Source organism: Macaca mulatta, chromosome 18, assembly GCF_049350105.2.
Source record: "Macaca mulatta isolate MMU2019108-1 chromosome 18, T2T-MMU8v2.0, whole genome shotgun sequence".
NCBI lineage: Eukaryota > Metazoa > Chordata > Mammalia > Primates > Cercopithecidae > Macaca > Macaca mulatta.
This window is the reverse complement of record NC_133423.1, coordinates 44,172,154-44,187,613: the sequence shown is the minus strand read 5'-3', so window position 1 is coordinate 44,187,613 and position 15,460 is coordinate 44,172,154. Positions and strand designations below refer to the sequence as shown.

At 48.0% G+C, this 15,460-nt stretch overlaps 1 protein-coding gene, 1 long non-coding RNA gene and 1 other non-coding gene across 13 annotated transcripts in view; 1 reads left to right on the top strand and 2 right to left on the bottom strand.

Moving 5' to 3' along the window:
• Positions 1 to 15,460, bottom strand: part of ZBTB7C (zinc finger and BTB domain containing 7C) — a 384,618-nt gene that overhangs the window by 139,299 nt on the left and 229,859 nt on the right. For 3 of the 11 annotated variants that reach the window (XM_077975042.1, XM_077975039.1, XM_077975046.1), the window contains one exon: positions 13,109 to 13,199. The exons of the other annotated variants lie outside the window; for them this stretch is intronic. The gene's annotated coding sequence lies outside the window, so the exon portion shown is untranslated. The remainder of the gene's footprint in view (positions 1 to 13,108; positions 13,200 to 15,460) is intronic. 11 annotated transcript variants of the gene reach the window in all.
• Positions 1,188 to 14,141, top strand: LOC144336436 (uncharacterized). Its single transcript, XR_013408239.1, has 3 exons — positions 1,188 to 1,920; positions 10,726 to 10,772; positions 13,998 to 14,141. It is a non-coding gene; the product is annotated as an uncharacterized LOC144336436 (long non-coding RNA).
• Positions 2,750 to 2,853, bottom strand: LOC114673936 (U6 spliceosomal RNA). The gene has a single exon (XR_003724774.1). It is a non-coding gene; the product is annotated as a U6 spliceosomal RNA (small nuclear RNA).

Below are 15,460 nucleotides of genomic sequence, written 5' to 3'. Positions count from 1 at the left end.
GGTCCTCAGAACCTCGTGCTACCCTTCTACCCAAGCTGGCTGTGCCCGCTCTCTGCACAATGGCCATCCGGAGGTAGTCCTGTGTCCGGTCCTTCCTTGGCCGGAGGCAATATCCAGACCCTTCCCCCACCCTTCCAGGCCTCCCGCCCACTCCTGAATCTCCACTTTGAAAGCTTTCCACCGACAAGTGATCTCTCACAACCGCCTTCACTTCCCCTCCCAGTCCAACCTGCCCCTCCCACAGGCCCCAGCCTACCCATTTCCTCTGCCCTTTTCACCCTTTGGCGCCAGAACTCAGCTATTCTGAGCCTTTGGCCCAGCTCTTTCCTCCTTCCAGCTGCTCCTGTGCTGGGGCCTCCATCTCTTGCTTTTTCTCTTTGGAGTTAACTGTTACTTAGCCCTGCACCCTAACAAAGAAATGCACCCTGAAAGCCTGTGGCACTAAGGTATGGGGGACATCAAAGGTAACCAGACTCAGCACAGACCTAACACTTGAGTTACCTATTTGGAAATGTTAAATGCAGGCCACTGCATCGCTAGATTGTGTGTGTGTGTGTGTGTGTGTGTGTGTGTGTGTGTTTGTGTGTGCGTGTGCACCAGTAGACTCTGGGTCCTTCCAAGAAGCTTTTCAAAGCGATCTTTCTCCCCCTTGCCAGAAACAATTAATAGTCCTTTTTTGGTTACCTGAGTTTCTTCCTTCTTGTATAACACAACAGCCACAGGGTTTCCAGGTTTCTTTGAGAAGATGCTAGGGCAATGACTGCAGAGCTTATAAAAGTACACAGAACGGTATGTTTGAAAAGATCATTTTCTGTATTCAGCTCTGAAAAGCTTTCCCTAAGAGCAGCAACAGTCGGATAAAGGTGACTGCCCACATAAAACAGTTTTAGTAGGGTTTCAGATCCCTTTCAGAGTGTGGGGAAGAGAGAAGGGAGGGGAAAGGACTACCAGAAGGAAAAACAAGTCCACATGCTTTGATTTGGCCTTGGTGACCAGAACAACACACTCTGAGGGTGCCACAGTCAATATTCGCTTCACTGAGCTTCTTATCAGGCTCCAACCCATGGGGAGCAAAGGGCAGAGCTTGGCAGGAGCCCAGGTGCTGTGTGAGGGTTCAGGGTGAGGCCTAGGCTGATTAAGCTGTCCTGGGCCTTTAGGTCAGAGGCTCCCTGCAAAGAGGTCCTTGGAAAAGGCTTACTGCTGCGAGACCACCTCCTGGGATCCCTGCACCAAAGTTTTCAGGTCTGGAAACTGGCAAATTTTTGTTTGACAAATATGTGGTTGACGTGCAGGTTATTCTAAACATGACACAAACCCCACAAGTTATAAGGGGGGAAAGTGGTAGATTTGATTACAAAAACACCACAATCCAAGTTAAAAACAGACTGGGAGAAAATATTTGCATTATAAGTTACAGACATAGGTTTAAATCTATAATATACAAAGAACTCCTATGCATCAATAAGGAAGAACATGAAATATAAATGTCCACCAACATGATTTAAGTTGCTCAATCTCACCAATAATTTTTATTAATAAAATGTAAACACCAACTCTTAGGTGCTGATGAAGAAATAGGGGAAGGCAGCTCTTGTAGATAAGGGACACTAGATTAAAGAGCTAGAAGACTTGAAAGCTTATCACCTGTCCTATAAGACTCAGCAAATCATTTTCCATGCTTGGGACAATGTCCTAGTTTACATTTTCATGGAAGTTGCGTAAAGGATAATGTTGGTCTTGTGTCTCTTGCATCAGGCATAAACATGGCTTCTTATACCAATCCCCCTTCTCAGAGCAGCTCAGAACACTTACCACACCTTTCTCCTTGACCCTCACCTCTCTGGAAGATTAGAAGCAGAAGATTTATTGGATCAACTTCTCAGCTGTGGAATCTGAGCAAACAGAAGGGAAGTGGCTGAGGTAAGACACCCCGGCAGCCCTTGATGAATGTTGCAACTGATCTGGGGCACATGCCCTGTCCCCAAGGGGGTCTATGTGTACCACGGGGTCTGCTGTCCAGATGGCTGCATGGGGCATGGGGAGAAGGCAAGGGCTACACAATAGAAAGGTGAGCTGTAAGAAAGTGCACTGACTTTATTTTCAGGCAACCTCGGGTTGGGACTCTACCTCCTACTGCATATGCTGCTGCACACATTGTCCCATCTTTTTGCATCCTGGGTTCCTCTTCCATAAAATGGGCACAGTACTCCTCACCTCCCAGTCCCTTGCCTTGCCATTGTCCTTACCACTCAATTGGACATATTTCAGAGACAGCCTTACCCTGCTGTTACTAGCGGTTTCGGCTCCCCAAACTAAATCACATGACTTCATGGGCTAGAGCTGTGTCTCCGGAGAGGTCAGGGATCCCAGGGAGCTGACAGCACTGGGGCCCTGCCATCGTCACTTTTGAACTCGCAGCACCTGGCACACTGTGTTGCACATGGCACATGGAAGGTACTACAAAAGAATAGCTAGAGAATGAAAGAAGGAAACTATGGATGAGGGAGCCGAGGGTCAGAAAGGTGAAGTGTCCTGCCACAGGCCATATGACCCATTAATACCCGGCAAGCACTGTGCAGTCCACTTTCTTCTTTATCAAGGGCAACTGGAGAGGAGAAAACACAGCCAAGCATACTGGCTCATGAAATCTCGTGTTTGCCAGGGAAAGTCCCATTTTACATGTTTTTTTCTTATGATTATAATAATAACAATGCCCACTTTTACTATCAAAAGTGTCCCTTTTTTCCTTAAAAATATGAACTGCTTCACGAATTTGCGTGTCATCCTTGAACAGGGGCCATGCTAATCTCTGTATCATTCCTATTCTAGTATATGTGCTGCTGAAGTGAGCACAGAAGTGTCCCATTTTGGATGATAAAGTCTCTGTTCTCGCTGTTATGAGGGAGAGTGGATGGAAGGTCTCTGTGTTTCCCTGACTCCATCTACTCTCCCACCCCTCACCTCTCCTGACCTGCCAGAAACACAATTAAAATGTCACTTCATTATCTATTCATTGAAAGCCACACTTGAACTGCACTCCCCACAAAGGCCACCTTCCCCCAGCAAAATCTGCCTCAAGAGTGCCCTCATGGCCTGTGCAATGGGGTGACGGGGTTCTCAGCTGCTTAACTGCCTTCCACTGTATCACCAGCAAGTGGACCAAAGATCCTGCCTCAGTATTCTTAGTGTGCTGAATGATGGGCACCTGCTTGCCAGGCCTGTGCCAAAGAAGCCCTCTACCCACACCCCACTAGCTAACTAGTATCCAGCCTTCCTATTCTGCAAGGGCATTTGGGCCTGAACAGCGACTCATCCATCACAGCTCCTGGGGGGCCTGGCAGCCTCTCCAGAGAAGGATGTGCAGGCTGAGATGAGAGCTGGGGTCTCTGAGATCCACCCACCTGGAGAAATGCTGGATTTGAGGGGAGGCAGAGAGGCATCATGAACACAGAGAAACTTCCCACCCAGGGGAGCTCACCAAACCCGGGGCAGCCTCAGGGATAAGCATTTTCAGACATGTTCAGGAAGGCATGGCTAGGATGTTGGATCAGGGGATGGGGCCAGCCCTCCCACTGGTCCTCAGACCTTTAGAGGAGGCCAGGAGGAGAAAAAGAGCCACTGACACCTTAACAGAGTAAGCAAGTACTCTTGAGAGAGCCCCTCCACACCTACGAAGTCATTCAAAGCCTGGGATCCGGAGGTGCCTCTCCCAGAGCCTTCCTCAGTTCAGTCACCTCACTAGGCCCACCCCACTCCTCTGCACCTGTCCCTTTTGCACTAACAGACGACAGAGACCCCCACTCCGCCCCTGTACGACTGCAGAGGCCTCTGTGGTTGCTGCCCAGGCCTTTCATGGGAGTGTGGTGCCTTCGCCAGGACTAGCCCTCTCTCCGCCCCACAGGGCAGGGACCCTTCACTTTCTGGTCCCACAAGGAGCTGTGCCCTGGGTTCTGCCTACAGCCTACACTCAACTGTCTCTTACCAGCCGCCTACCTGAAAGTGGGGCATTCAATCTGGAACCTGAGGTTGGCAGGGCCCAATCTGCTGGGCCTGGACCCAGAGACTCCCTTGGCAGTAGAAGAAGATGGCACCAGGTCTCACTTAACTCTTTCTCTGGCCCTGCCTGAGCTCTGGAGCCCCATGGTCCAGTGCTCCCAGCCCTGGCCCCAAGTTAAACAAGAGGACAAAACCCAGCTTGTGACTTCTTCCCCAAGCTGGCTGACACCTGTTTTCCCTAAGGGAGGAACCCAGGCTGGCTTTGGCCATCTCACCCCCTCCTAGAGAGCAATGGGTATGCCACACTGGGCACTCCTTGAGGTTAGGCCCTCAGCCCTCTTTCTTCTGAATTCCTCTCTTCTTCTAGCCCTCACTTCCCCTACCTAGGCCAGGCCCTTCACTCTGGGAAGAATATCCCAGGAATCATCCATCACCAAATTCTAGGAGCTGATCTCAGCAACTACGCGGCTGGAAGGAACCTGGAAAATCCACTGTGCCCATGATGGGAATGACCATTAATGCCTGGAGGGCAGGGATGCTGTACCCATCCCTGCAGCCCCAGCCCCAGCGCAACCCAGACACACAGCTCTCAACAGAGGCTTCCGGAACTGCGCGTGAGTCCTAGCTTGCTGTCTCCCTGGCTGCCCTGGAGGCTGGCCCAGAGCAGGCACATAGTAGGCATCTGTGAAGGAAGCAACAGGTTCCTGCCGGATCCTAGGTCCTGGGCTGGGCACTCTGACTACTTTATGTGGGGCAACAACCCTGCAAGGTAGATACCATCATCCTGTTGAATGGATGAGAAAATGGAGGCTCAGACAATGTAAGTGGCTTCCCTGAGGCCACTTGGCAAGTATCAGGCCAGACTTCAAGCTTAATCCTTCCAGTATCTGAAGCCTGTGGTCTTTCCGTTTTCATGTCAGTCACTCAATCCATGCATTTGGGGATATCAAAGCCAAATAAGAAGTAGCTCCAGCTCTTGGGTAGTTCATACTGAAAGAGGCAGACAGTTTTGTTCACAGCTACCTGGGACAAGAAACAGATGTGGCCAGGCCTGCCCCAAAAGCTGAAACCTACTGTGTAGGCTGTAGGCAGAGGAAGAAGGCCACTCTTCCTCTGGAGTTTGAGAAAGGCATCTGAGAAGAGGTGGCAGTGGATTCGGCCACAGACAGGACATGAGGAGGCTAAGGATGAGAATGGATTTTAAGCCGGTGGGAAGATGGGTCTGCATCAGGGGCTTCCCAGTGCCCTTAAATGTCATGATGGCCTGTCAGGCAGCCATTTGCACAGCCTGGTGGAGCAGGCAGGGGTGCAGGGAGGACTGGAGGCTGGGAATCTGCCCAGGACCTGTTAGGTTTCTCAGCAGGAACTGCAGGCCTGAAGCAGGTGGGAGCATTGGGAGCTGGGAGCCGAGTTTGTGTGCCCTGCCTCCATGAGTGTGTCTGGGAGATTCAGGCGTCCTCCTGGCCTCCATCAGCGGGAGCTGGGGGAGAGGGAGACCAGTGAGCTCTGAAAGACACACCCACCACATCGTTGCACACTTATTTTTCCCACACACTTGACTGGCGTGGCCCACAGGGTCACAGGGAATGGCCTTCACTGGGCTGGCAAGTCGAGGGCAATGACAGCCCTCAGTTCCTTGGGCGGCCCCTCCTTCAGGGAGCTGGCCTGGGGCAAAGAGGGCCTTCTGCTCTGTCCCAGGCCAGCCTGCCACAGTGGGGGTGGGAAGGGCCGCCTGGTCCTGTCTGCTTCTCGCTTTTTCTGCCTTCAAGGTCAGCACAGTTCAGGGAGGAGACACTCACAGACTGTCCGAGCACAGGCGCTGTCTAGGGGGTGGTGGGAGGAGAGTGTGGGGCAGGAGAGGAGCCTCTGGCACAGCCATGAACTCACTGCAGAGCCTTCCCAGGCCTCAGTTTCCGTTCTGAGAATGGAGGCCTTGGAGCAACTTGAAAGCTTTGACTTTCCTCTAGTTCTTGAACATGCCGTCTTCCTCTTCCCAAGATGTTTCCAGACGGGAGTGGACAGTTAGTTTACTTCAAGTTTTGCTAGTTTTCTATTCCTACACTGTGATTTGAACAGTCCTGCTGTGTTTATGATGTTAGACCCAAACCTGACTAAGAAAATCAGTAGATCCCCTCAAAGTCCAGGAAACTCACGATGATTAAGCTTCCACTCCACGTCAGGCCCCACACCAACTGAAAAGGTTTATGTAGATTATCTCATTTCATCTTGACATCAACTCTGGGAAGTGGCTGTTATCATCTCCATTTCCCCTAGTTTGGCGTAATTTCTTAAAGTCCTGCAGTGGTTTCCCAGGACCTTCAGGATAAAATCCAAACTCCTCCCAGCCCACTTTTCTAGCACCACACCACTCCTAACTGGGCTAGTCCCCTCATGGATGGACTGCTTCTCCCACACACAGTCTCAGGGTCTACGATACATACCCCTTTCTCATCCATTCAACTTGTATCTTTCCAAGGCCTGACAAGTCCTTCTTCTCCCCAAGGAAGAGCAGGCAGTGGTGGGGGGCAGGTGAGGCCCTAGGGCACCACACTTAAGGAGGCACTCACTGTCAGGTGCCAGGCCTACACTTGCACGCCCCTGAGAGTGAGCACCTCTTTAAATTTTACACTGAGTGCCTCACTTGCCTCATCCTTGTCCTGGCCCTGCCCCAGAGACTCAATGCCCAACCCAAAGGACCTCTCCCTCCTCCAAAGTCCACAGCCCTTCCTAGTGGGTCCTATCACTGGACTGTGTCACGGGGACTGATCTTGATGCCTCGTGTGAATGTCCATCGCTACAGGGCAGACACCACTTGTCCCCTGTCCCCATCCTAAAATCAACAGGGCTTGCTCCAGCTTCCAGACTGGCTCCCCATCTGCCCTCCCTCCTTCATCCTCCACCCCATCAACCTAGAATTCCAATTCATCTTTTAGAATCTATATGAAAATTATGGTTTAGCATTGTATAGCCATTAAAAATTATGTTTCCACATGGGTGAATTCTTCTATAACCTGGCTGACCTGGCTGCAAGAAGAAAAGATTAGATAATTTGACTATACAAACAAATTTATATGACAATTCCCATAAGTAAAGTCACAAGCAAATAATAAACTGGGAGAAAATATTTGTCACATATATCATACACAAAGGGCTAATGTCACTAGTATATAAAAGATTCTTAAAAATGGAGGGGCAAAGAACCAAAAATCCAATAGCAAATGGACAAAAGATATAAACAGATAATTCACAAAAGGCAATAGTAAAAATGATCATTAAACATGAAAAAAATTTCAACTTCACTTATAATAAAATAGGTAAAAACTAAAATTACAATGAGATACCATTTCTTACCAGTGAGATTGGCAAGAATTCCAAAACTTGACAATAGCATCTGTTGGCAAGGTCGTGGGAAAACAGGAATGCAAACTGACACAACCCCATGGAGGGGAATCTGGCAACACCTAACAAAACTACACCCTCTTCAACTTGATAATCCCATTTTTAGAATCCCAAGCATATGAAACACACATGCACAAGCAAATTAGCATTATTTGTAGTTGCAAAATATGAGAAGCCACCTAAGTGGTCATCCGTAAGAGAGCAAGTGAATAAACCATGATATATACACACAATGGAGTATTATGCAGCTGTAAAAAAGAGTGAGGAAGACCTCTATGGACTGATATGAAGTGATTGCAAGGAAATATTATTGAATGAATAAAGTAAAATGTAAATACATCTAAATCTATATCTGTCTACCTATCTATCTATATATATGCTACCTTTTCTGTAAGAAAGGGGAAATAAGACAACATATAATTTTGCTTCTCTTTATACAAATAAATAGATGCATAAGAAGAAAACAATTAAATTGATTACCTACAAGGAAGCAATGGGTTTCAAAGCAGAGTGACATATCTAACTATACCTTTCTGTATAGTTTGACTTCTGAAAGCATGTTAATGTCCTACATATCTTTAAAAATTAAATTAATAAGAATGAGAAGGAAAAAAACCCCTCAAACTGAAAAAAAAGAAACCTAACTGTAGTTCAAATAAAGACCATAACCACCCTGAAGGATAGAAAAAATCAGGAAGGAAAGACTAATCCTAGTAATTTATGAACATGGCATGGTGAGGTGGGGATGAAGGGAAGGAGGTTTGTTAGTTGTAGTGATTTGGGTGAAACAATTCTGAGAGTATTTTAGATGTGATATAGGATGAGTAAATGAGTGAATTTTGTTGACAGTTTGGGGAGCCCAGGTTTCACTGCTGAAGAAGGACATGCAATTATGAGAGGGGGAAGGCAGGAAACAACCCAGTAGAGATGGATTGGAATTAGAGGTATTGGTGTGGATTCACGATTTCTAAAATACAAATATGTAAGTGTATGTGCATGTGTATGGGTGAATAATATGTGGATGTATAGGTATATGGATGCATGCATTTCCTAGTTTTGTCCCCTGAAAGGGCCAAGGTGCAAAGATACACAGCAATGAGCAAACCCAGATCTGGGTGTCTAATACCATTCCTCGATAAAAGGAACCAGAGCCCCCCAGAGAAATGACTGATTCCAGGGCTGGTGCAGGATAGGTGCAAGATAAGCCTGGAAATCTCCTCTATACCAGAAAGTAAGAACATACTCAAAATAGGGATAGTGGTGTATCAAAATATCATAGGTGAGAAATTCTAAACCACTGGAAAAACCAGAGTTCATCATTCTATGCAGATAATACATAAATACATTCTATTGCTTACAGTAGAATGCCAAGGGTCCACTGGCAAGAATGGAGGCAGTGCTGGAGTTGGAAATGCATCATTGTGCAATCTCGTGTTAATGATTGGATGAGCCAAGAATCATCAATGGGTGCTACATCACAGGGAGAGACCAATGAGGAGCAGGGTACTGCATGGTTTTAAAATGTCTACCCATAGACCACTTGCTAGTTCCAAGGCAGAAAAAAAAATCATCCTATAATGGAGAAATCAGACACTGCCTGGACTGAAAGATCAAAATTAACATCACCAATGAGGGCCTCCTGATGATGACCTGAGAAGAACCAAGAGGGCTTATGCAGGGTTCTGGCCAAGAATACAAAACCTAGATCTAATCATGAGGAAACATCAGACAAATTCAACATGAGGGAATATACTGTATTACAAGTAAGTGGGGGCATTGTATTCTTCAAAGATGTCCATGTCATAAAAAACAAAGAAAGGCTGTGAAAAGGTTCCAGCTTAAAGGAGATAAAGAGACACAACTAAATGCCATATCCGACCCTAGATGAGATCTACTGGAGGGAGAAATGCTGGGGAGAACATTATGAAGTTAACTGACAAAATAGGGATACAAAGGATAGATTAAAGTGTTGTATAAATGTTAAATGTATTGATCAACCATGCTATGATTATGTCAGAGAATATGCCTATCCTTGGGAACACATGCTGAAGTATGACTTACCCTCAGATGGTTCAGGAAGAACACGTGTGTGTGTGTGTGTGTGTGTGTGTGTAAGAGAGAACACAAATGATTAAGCAAGTGCTGTAAAATGCGAACAGCAGGTAAATCTGAGATATGAGAATATAAGGATATTCTTTGGATTATTTTTATGTTTGCAGTTTCTCTGTAATTTAAAAATTTTCCCAAATAAAAAATGTAAATGTATGTTCCAATATTTGAAAGATGTTCTCTTATTTGTAGGAGTGGACTCTCCTCAGCCAGGGGACTGCCAGCAGGCAGCCAGGCCAGGGAGGAGTTCCTAATCAAACCCATCTGGGTTCAGTGTGTGGCCTTGGAGAAGTGACTTGACCTCTCGCGTCTCTGCACCCTCCTCTGGGGCCATGCCCACCTCATGCTCTTGGAACAATTAAAAGAGATGATGCCTGCAAATACTTGGCCCAGGCCCCCCATAGTGTGGGCTGGACATCTACGGGAGCTATGACTTCACTGGCGGTGTTATCATCAGCATAAACCCCTTTAGGACACAGAGCTGAGAGCTGTCTACGTTTCCAAGAGCCACTTCTGGTCTGGAGCAGGACCGTGAGCCAAGAACAAGCAGCACTTGCTAGAGGGTGGCTTCCACCAGTAAAGTGGCCCCCTCACCCTCCTGTTTCACCCTCAGGCCTCAGCTTCTAGAACTCAGGTGTCCTCATCTGCAAAAGCCTTTCCTTTTGGCTGGCACTTCTTCAAGGCCCCCTCCTGGTGACTCTTGTGGCACCTTGCTAGAACTATTCTAGTCCCCTCCTTCAGCTCCTCCTCTCTGGGTAAGGGACCCGAGGTGGCATTTCAGTGTGGATTCATTTATGGCCCCATTTTTCCTCTTCCAGGGAAACCTTTTGTGACAGTGCCATCATTCTTGTGTTCCTGGCAAAAGGAACTATAATCCCTGGTCAACAGGAAGGTGTGTGCATGTGTGTGTATACACGTGTGTGTGTTTGTATGTGTGTCTGTGAGCTGTGGACTTTCTTGGAGGCCATGACATCAGCCCTTAGGCCAGGCCTGGCGTGTTGAGAACTTGGGTCCACCTTGGGGCCAAGGCCTGTGCTTGCCCCTCCCACCCCACTCCGCTCTTCTTTTGCCCCGGGAGGCCGACCCCTGCAGACACAGCAGTGGGCTCCCTTGCCTCTGGCCTTGTGTCAGCTCAGCCTGTAGGGCCCTAAGTGGAGAATGGAGGAAGGCAGTTTGGGGTTTGGGGTTGGGGTGTTTAATGCCTTGTATCCCTTTCTTCAGGGAGGCCTCAGACTGGCTGTATCCTTGGACCAGAGGTCACAGCCCCGGTAAGGTGGCCCCTCCACCCCACCCTCACTGTCTCTGCTTCCAGCAGCCCCTCCTTCTCCTTGCCCCTTTAGTGCCCCCGGGTGTAACAGCTCCCTGGTGTTCACAGCCCTGGGGTACTGCACTGGGTCTTGAGAGTTCCCTGCACCTGGCACTGGCCTTTGAACTCAACTCTCCAAATTGTCTACAAACTGGAGTTTGCCACCTGTTTCCTGCCAGGCTCCTGACTCATGCGGACCCCTGTGGAGGGAGGCAGTGCCCTCTCCCTTAAATGTATTTGGTACTTGTCTGCCCGGGAGGCCCCACATTGCCATGCTCAGGGAGGGCATCTCAGGGAGGGCATCTGCCGCAAAGCCATTCACACTGCAGAACAAAAGCAAGGGCTGCCACGTCGGGCCTCTTCTGCCTGCTGCTTCTTGTTCCAACTTCATTTCATCCTTTCATAAGTTACTGTTCTGTGAGAAGCATTACAAGAAGGAAATTAAAAGAGAGAAAAGTTGGTGGAGGAATACCTTTCTTTCTTTTTTTTGGTTTAAACCTTTTGTTATGATCTCTTTAGGAGCCTGATCCAACTAGAGGGACATGTGGCAGAATATGTTCTTCAAAATTAGTTCTGAGAGACACTTGGGGCTCTTTATTATTCATTCTATTAAAATCAAAATATTAGCTGATGCCTGTCGCATCGTCAGAGCGGGTCTGGCAACTTCTCTGATGCATTGTCTACTTGAAAGTAAAGACGAAGGCCTTTCATGTGGAAGCCTCTATCAGGTCCATTCTGTTCTCCTGCTTGCAATGACAGAAAAACCCTGGCCTGCTCTGTGTCTGAGACGCTGACAGATCCAGGGCAAAGCAGTGGAGCCCATCATGTGTCCCATTGTGCCAGGGCCCTCTGGGCAAGGCTGCCTCTTCCGGGGCCCTACCTTTCCCCCACCAAGGGTGGCCATTGAGCAGCAGGAAGACCCCTCCTTGCCCTACGAGTGTGGCTTCTCATACCCATTGATTTTGAAGTGGGTGGAGGGAACAATGCCAGGGACCACTAGGCTTAAAGATCAAACTGCCTTGCCATTTCCTTGGATGCCCTCTGCTGCCTTTACCTCTGGAAGAAATACCACAATGCAGATAATTCCATTTCTCCAGCAGGAACAAACCAATCTGGCTGTGGTGCTCTGCTCTACAGCCACCCAGAGGTTGTCCTGGTGATGTCTTCAATTGGGGCCCTAGGTAAATAGAGAAGTTCTTAGCTCAACAGAGGCTTGTCTTTTCTGAGGACAGTGGGTGGGACCAGAGTCCCCAACCAATAAGGGATCCTGAATGGCTGAGCAAGGCTTGTGCCTGGTGGCTGAATTACACAGCAGATGAATGCAAGTCACTTGGGGGCCTTCCAGCCAGCTGTGGAGAAAGACTCTCCTATGCTGGATGTGGGGAATGTGGGTGCTGCAGGTGGTCAAGGAGGCAGAGATTCCTGGGGGCTGGGTGGGCTTCCCAGGGCTGGTGGGATTGGACAGGTAGTTAAGCACCGGGAAGGAGAGAGAAAAGGGAAGAGCCAGGAGGAATGTGAGTGACAAGCTTGGAAGCCAGGGTGGGAGACCATCTCGGGAGGGACAGGAAAGGAGCATCTGTTGGGGGAGTGGTCAGAAGTCAGGCTGGAATGCCCTCAACTGCAAGGAAGATATTTCTCTCTCCTTCCTTCCTTCCCTCCTGCCTGCCTGCCTGCCTGCAAGGAAGATATTCCTCCCTCCCTCCCGTCCTTCCCTTCCTTGGGGGAGTGGTCAGAAGTCAGGCTGGAATGCCCTTGACTGCAAGGAAGATATTTCTCCTTCCTTTCCTTTCCTTTCTCCTTCCTTCCTTCCTTCCTTCCTTCCTTCCTTCCTTCCTTCCTTCCTTCCTTCCTCCCTCCCTCCCTTCCTTCCTTCCCTGCAAGGAAGATATTTCTCCTTCCTTCCTTCCTTGCAAGGAAGATATTTCTCCTTCCTTCCTTCCTTCCTTCCTTCTTTCCTTCCTTCCTTCCCTCCCTCCCTGCAAGGAAGATATTCCTCCCTCCCTCCCTTCCTTCCTTCCCTGCAAGGAAGATATTTCTCCTTCCTTCCTTCCTTCCTTCCTTCCTTCCTTCCTTCCTTCCTTCCTTCCTTCCTTCCTTCCCTCCCTCCTTCCTTCCTCCCCTCCTTCCTTCCTCCCTCCCTCCCTCCCTCCTTCCTTCCTTCCATTTCCTTGAGCAATCCTAAATTCAATATTAATCTCCCTAGACCTATCTTGTTGATAAATGTTGATTTCCCCAGCACACCTGTTCATATTTCAGATGGAAATATATTATAAAATCACGCCATTCGCTGGTGATTACCATGGTAATCAGGCACGCTCAATGACAGGCCAGCACTCCTCTTGAAGACAAGGGTCTGGAGATAGAAGCTTTCACGTCACTTATGCCATGCCTGGGGAGAGAGGGAAATGAAGCAGGCATGGGTGGTGTTTGGGAGGGATGGTTTCCTTCTCTGGGGAAGTCTTGGCAGACAGCACAGCCCCAAGGGCCCAGGAGGGCTCTGCAGGGTGATGGGGGGTGGGCCAGACGAAGGCAAGTAAGTGGGAGGGCAAGGCCTGCATACCTTGGTGTTCTACAGAGTATATACAGCTAGCAACACTTTTACAGGATCCATGGCAAGAGATCTGAGCTACCAGGATCAGGTATCTTAGTCAGAATATCATTCAACCTCCCACCAGGTATAGGAACAATCTCTACAGCCTCCTAGAACATCACAAAGATATAATTATTATTACTGCTTCTCTCTATAATAGGATTATGGTTTAGGGTCTGATGAAAGCCCAGGTTGTTTGGATGGTATTATTTAGTCCTGATGCAGTTCATTTTAAGTTTTCTAACCAGATTGCTTGGCTTCAGATTCCAATTCTAGCACTTACTGGCTGTGTGACCTTGGACAAGTTACTTAACCTCTCTGTTACTTTTCACTTGTAAAAAGCAGATAGTATAAGTTTCTAACACATAGGACTGTTGTGAGGATTGTTAATTAATAAACGTAAAATGGTTGAAATAGTGCCTGTTACAGAGTAGTTGCTTCGAAAGGTAAGTCACTGAGATCCTTGAGTCACCCCTTTATTTTCATAGAAGAGGGAACTGAGGCCAAGCCATGGGGCAAGCAGGTAACGAGGACTGGACTGGATTGCACTCTGAGCTAATGCTGTTTATATGACACTCTATCCCCTTGCTCTCTAAGGCTAAGGAAAATTTCCATGGAGGAGTGCTGTGAGCTGAGCAGTGCATAAGAAAAGAGCGTGGGAATTAGCATTTTACCATGTGGCAGACCTGCCTGGGCTGTAGCAGAGCCTCCCCACTCAGTGGACGAGGGACAGGAAGGATCAAAGGTACAGCCAGTATCCTGGGCTTTGCACAAACATTGCCTCACCTCCTTCTCCTGATACCCCCATGTTATCCTTTCTGAACAAAGAGGCTACTGAGGCCCCAAGAGCCCAAAGCTGCATGACAATGATGGCAAATCAGGACTGGAACCCAGACCCCCTGCCTCCCCACCCACAGCTCTTTCAGCTCCCTTCCCAAATATATCGGCTTGTTGGCCTCTAGCTGTCCTGTTTGCTACCCAAAACTAGGACCTGGTCCACCTTCTCAAGCCCAGTCACCCCCTTACTCCCACTGAAGCCCTGGAATCTTAGGCCTAGTAGGGGTTGCAGGTTCCAAAGTACTCACATCCTTAAAGGACATAAACATCTGTAGGCTTCAGCCACCCCCACAATTGCCTATGCACGTTAGATGTGCCTAATAAAAACAACCACTACAGTAGCTGCATTTATTGCTTACTCTGTTTTAGGGTCTATGCTACCTTCTCCTTTTAATATGATGATATTTGCCATTAATTGAATTATTTTACATTGCACCAGACATGGTATAATCCAAACCAGGCCAGGAGCTGCAGGCTCTGTATTACAGAACCCACCCCACCAGAGGCAGCTGACAGGCCATTATTCTGTGTCCTGCAAACTCTGTGCAGTGATAAGGAAACTCCACCAATTTGATGCTTTATCTGGTTGCAGGTTGAGGAAAGATATTATTTCAATCAAGATAATGATTCTATTTCTTGAACGGAAATGAGATTTTTTTTTCATTGCCTCATGGGGATGCCACCAAAATCTGTCTTGGGCTGGAACAGGTCATGAACAAGTTAGAGGATTTTCTTGTAACCTGAGAGAGAGTGTAAACATGAAGGAGAACTGAAAGAAGGGAGCTTGCTTGCAAGAGAAAAACGTATCTGCCAGGCCTACACGATTATAAAATAAGCTCAATTTGGAAAATGTATACAAGCATTGAACAGAGCCTTCAAGACCAAACTTCAGAAGATAAGTGCCCAGTGTGAGCCCCACAGCCTGGAATTCAAGTGAGGTAAATGGCCTTTAAAGGCCATGATGATACCAAAGATGCACAGAGGAGACTCAGCTATGACAGGACCTTAGACGTCTTCTAAGCCTGCTGTCAGGCAGTGTGGATCAGCTGTGTAACTGTGCTGACAGATGACCTAGCTCCTGTTTCAGCCCCTTCTACCAGAGGGGGCTTACCACCAAAAGAACCCATTCCATCTTGGACCAGATCCTATGTTGAGAAAGTACCTCCAAATTATAGTCAAGTCACTTCATAAAAGGAAACCACAGTGAAAATTCACATGGTGCT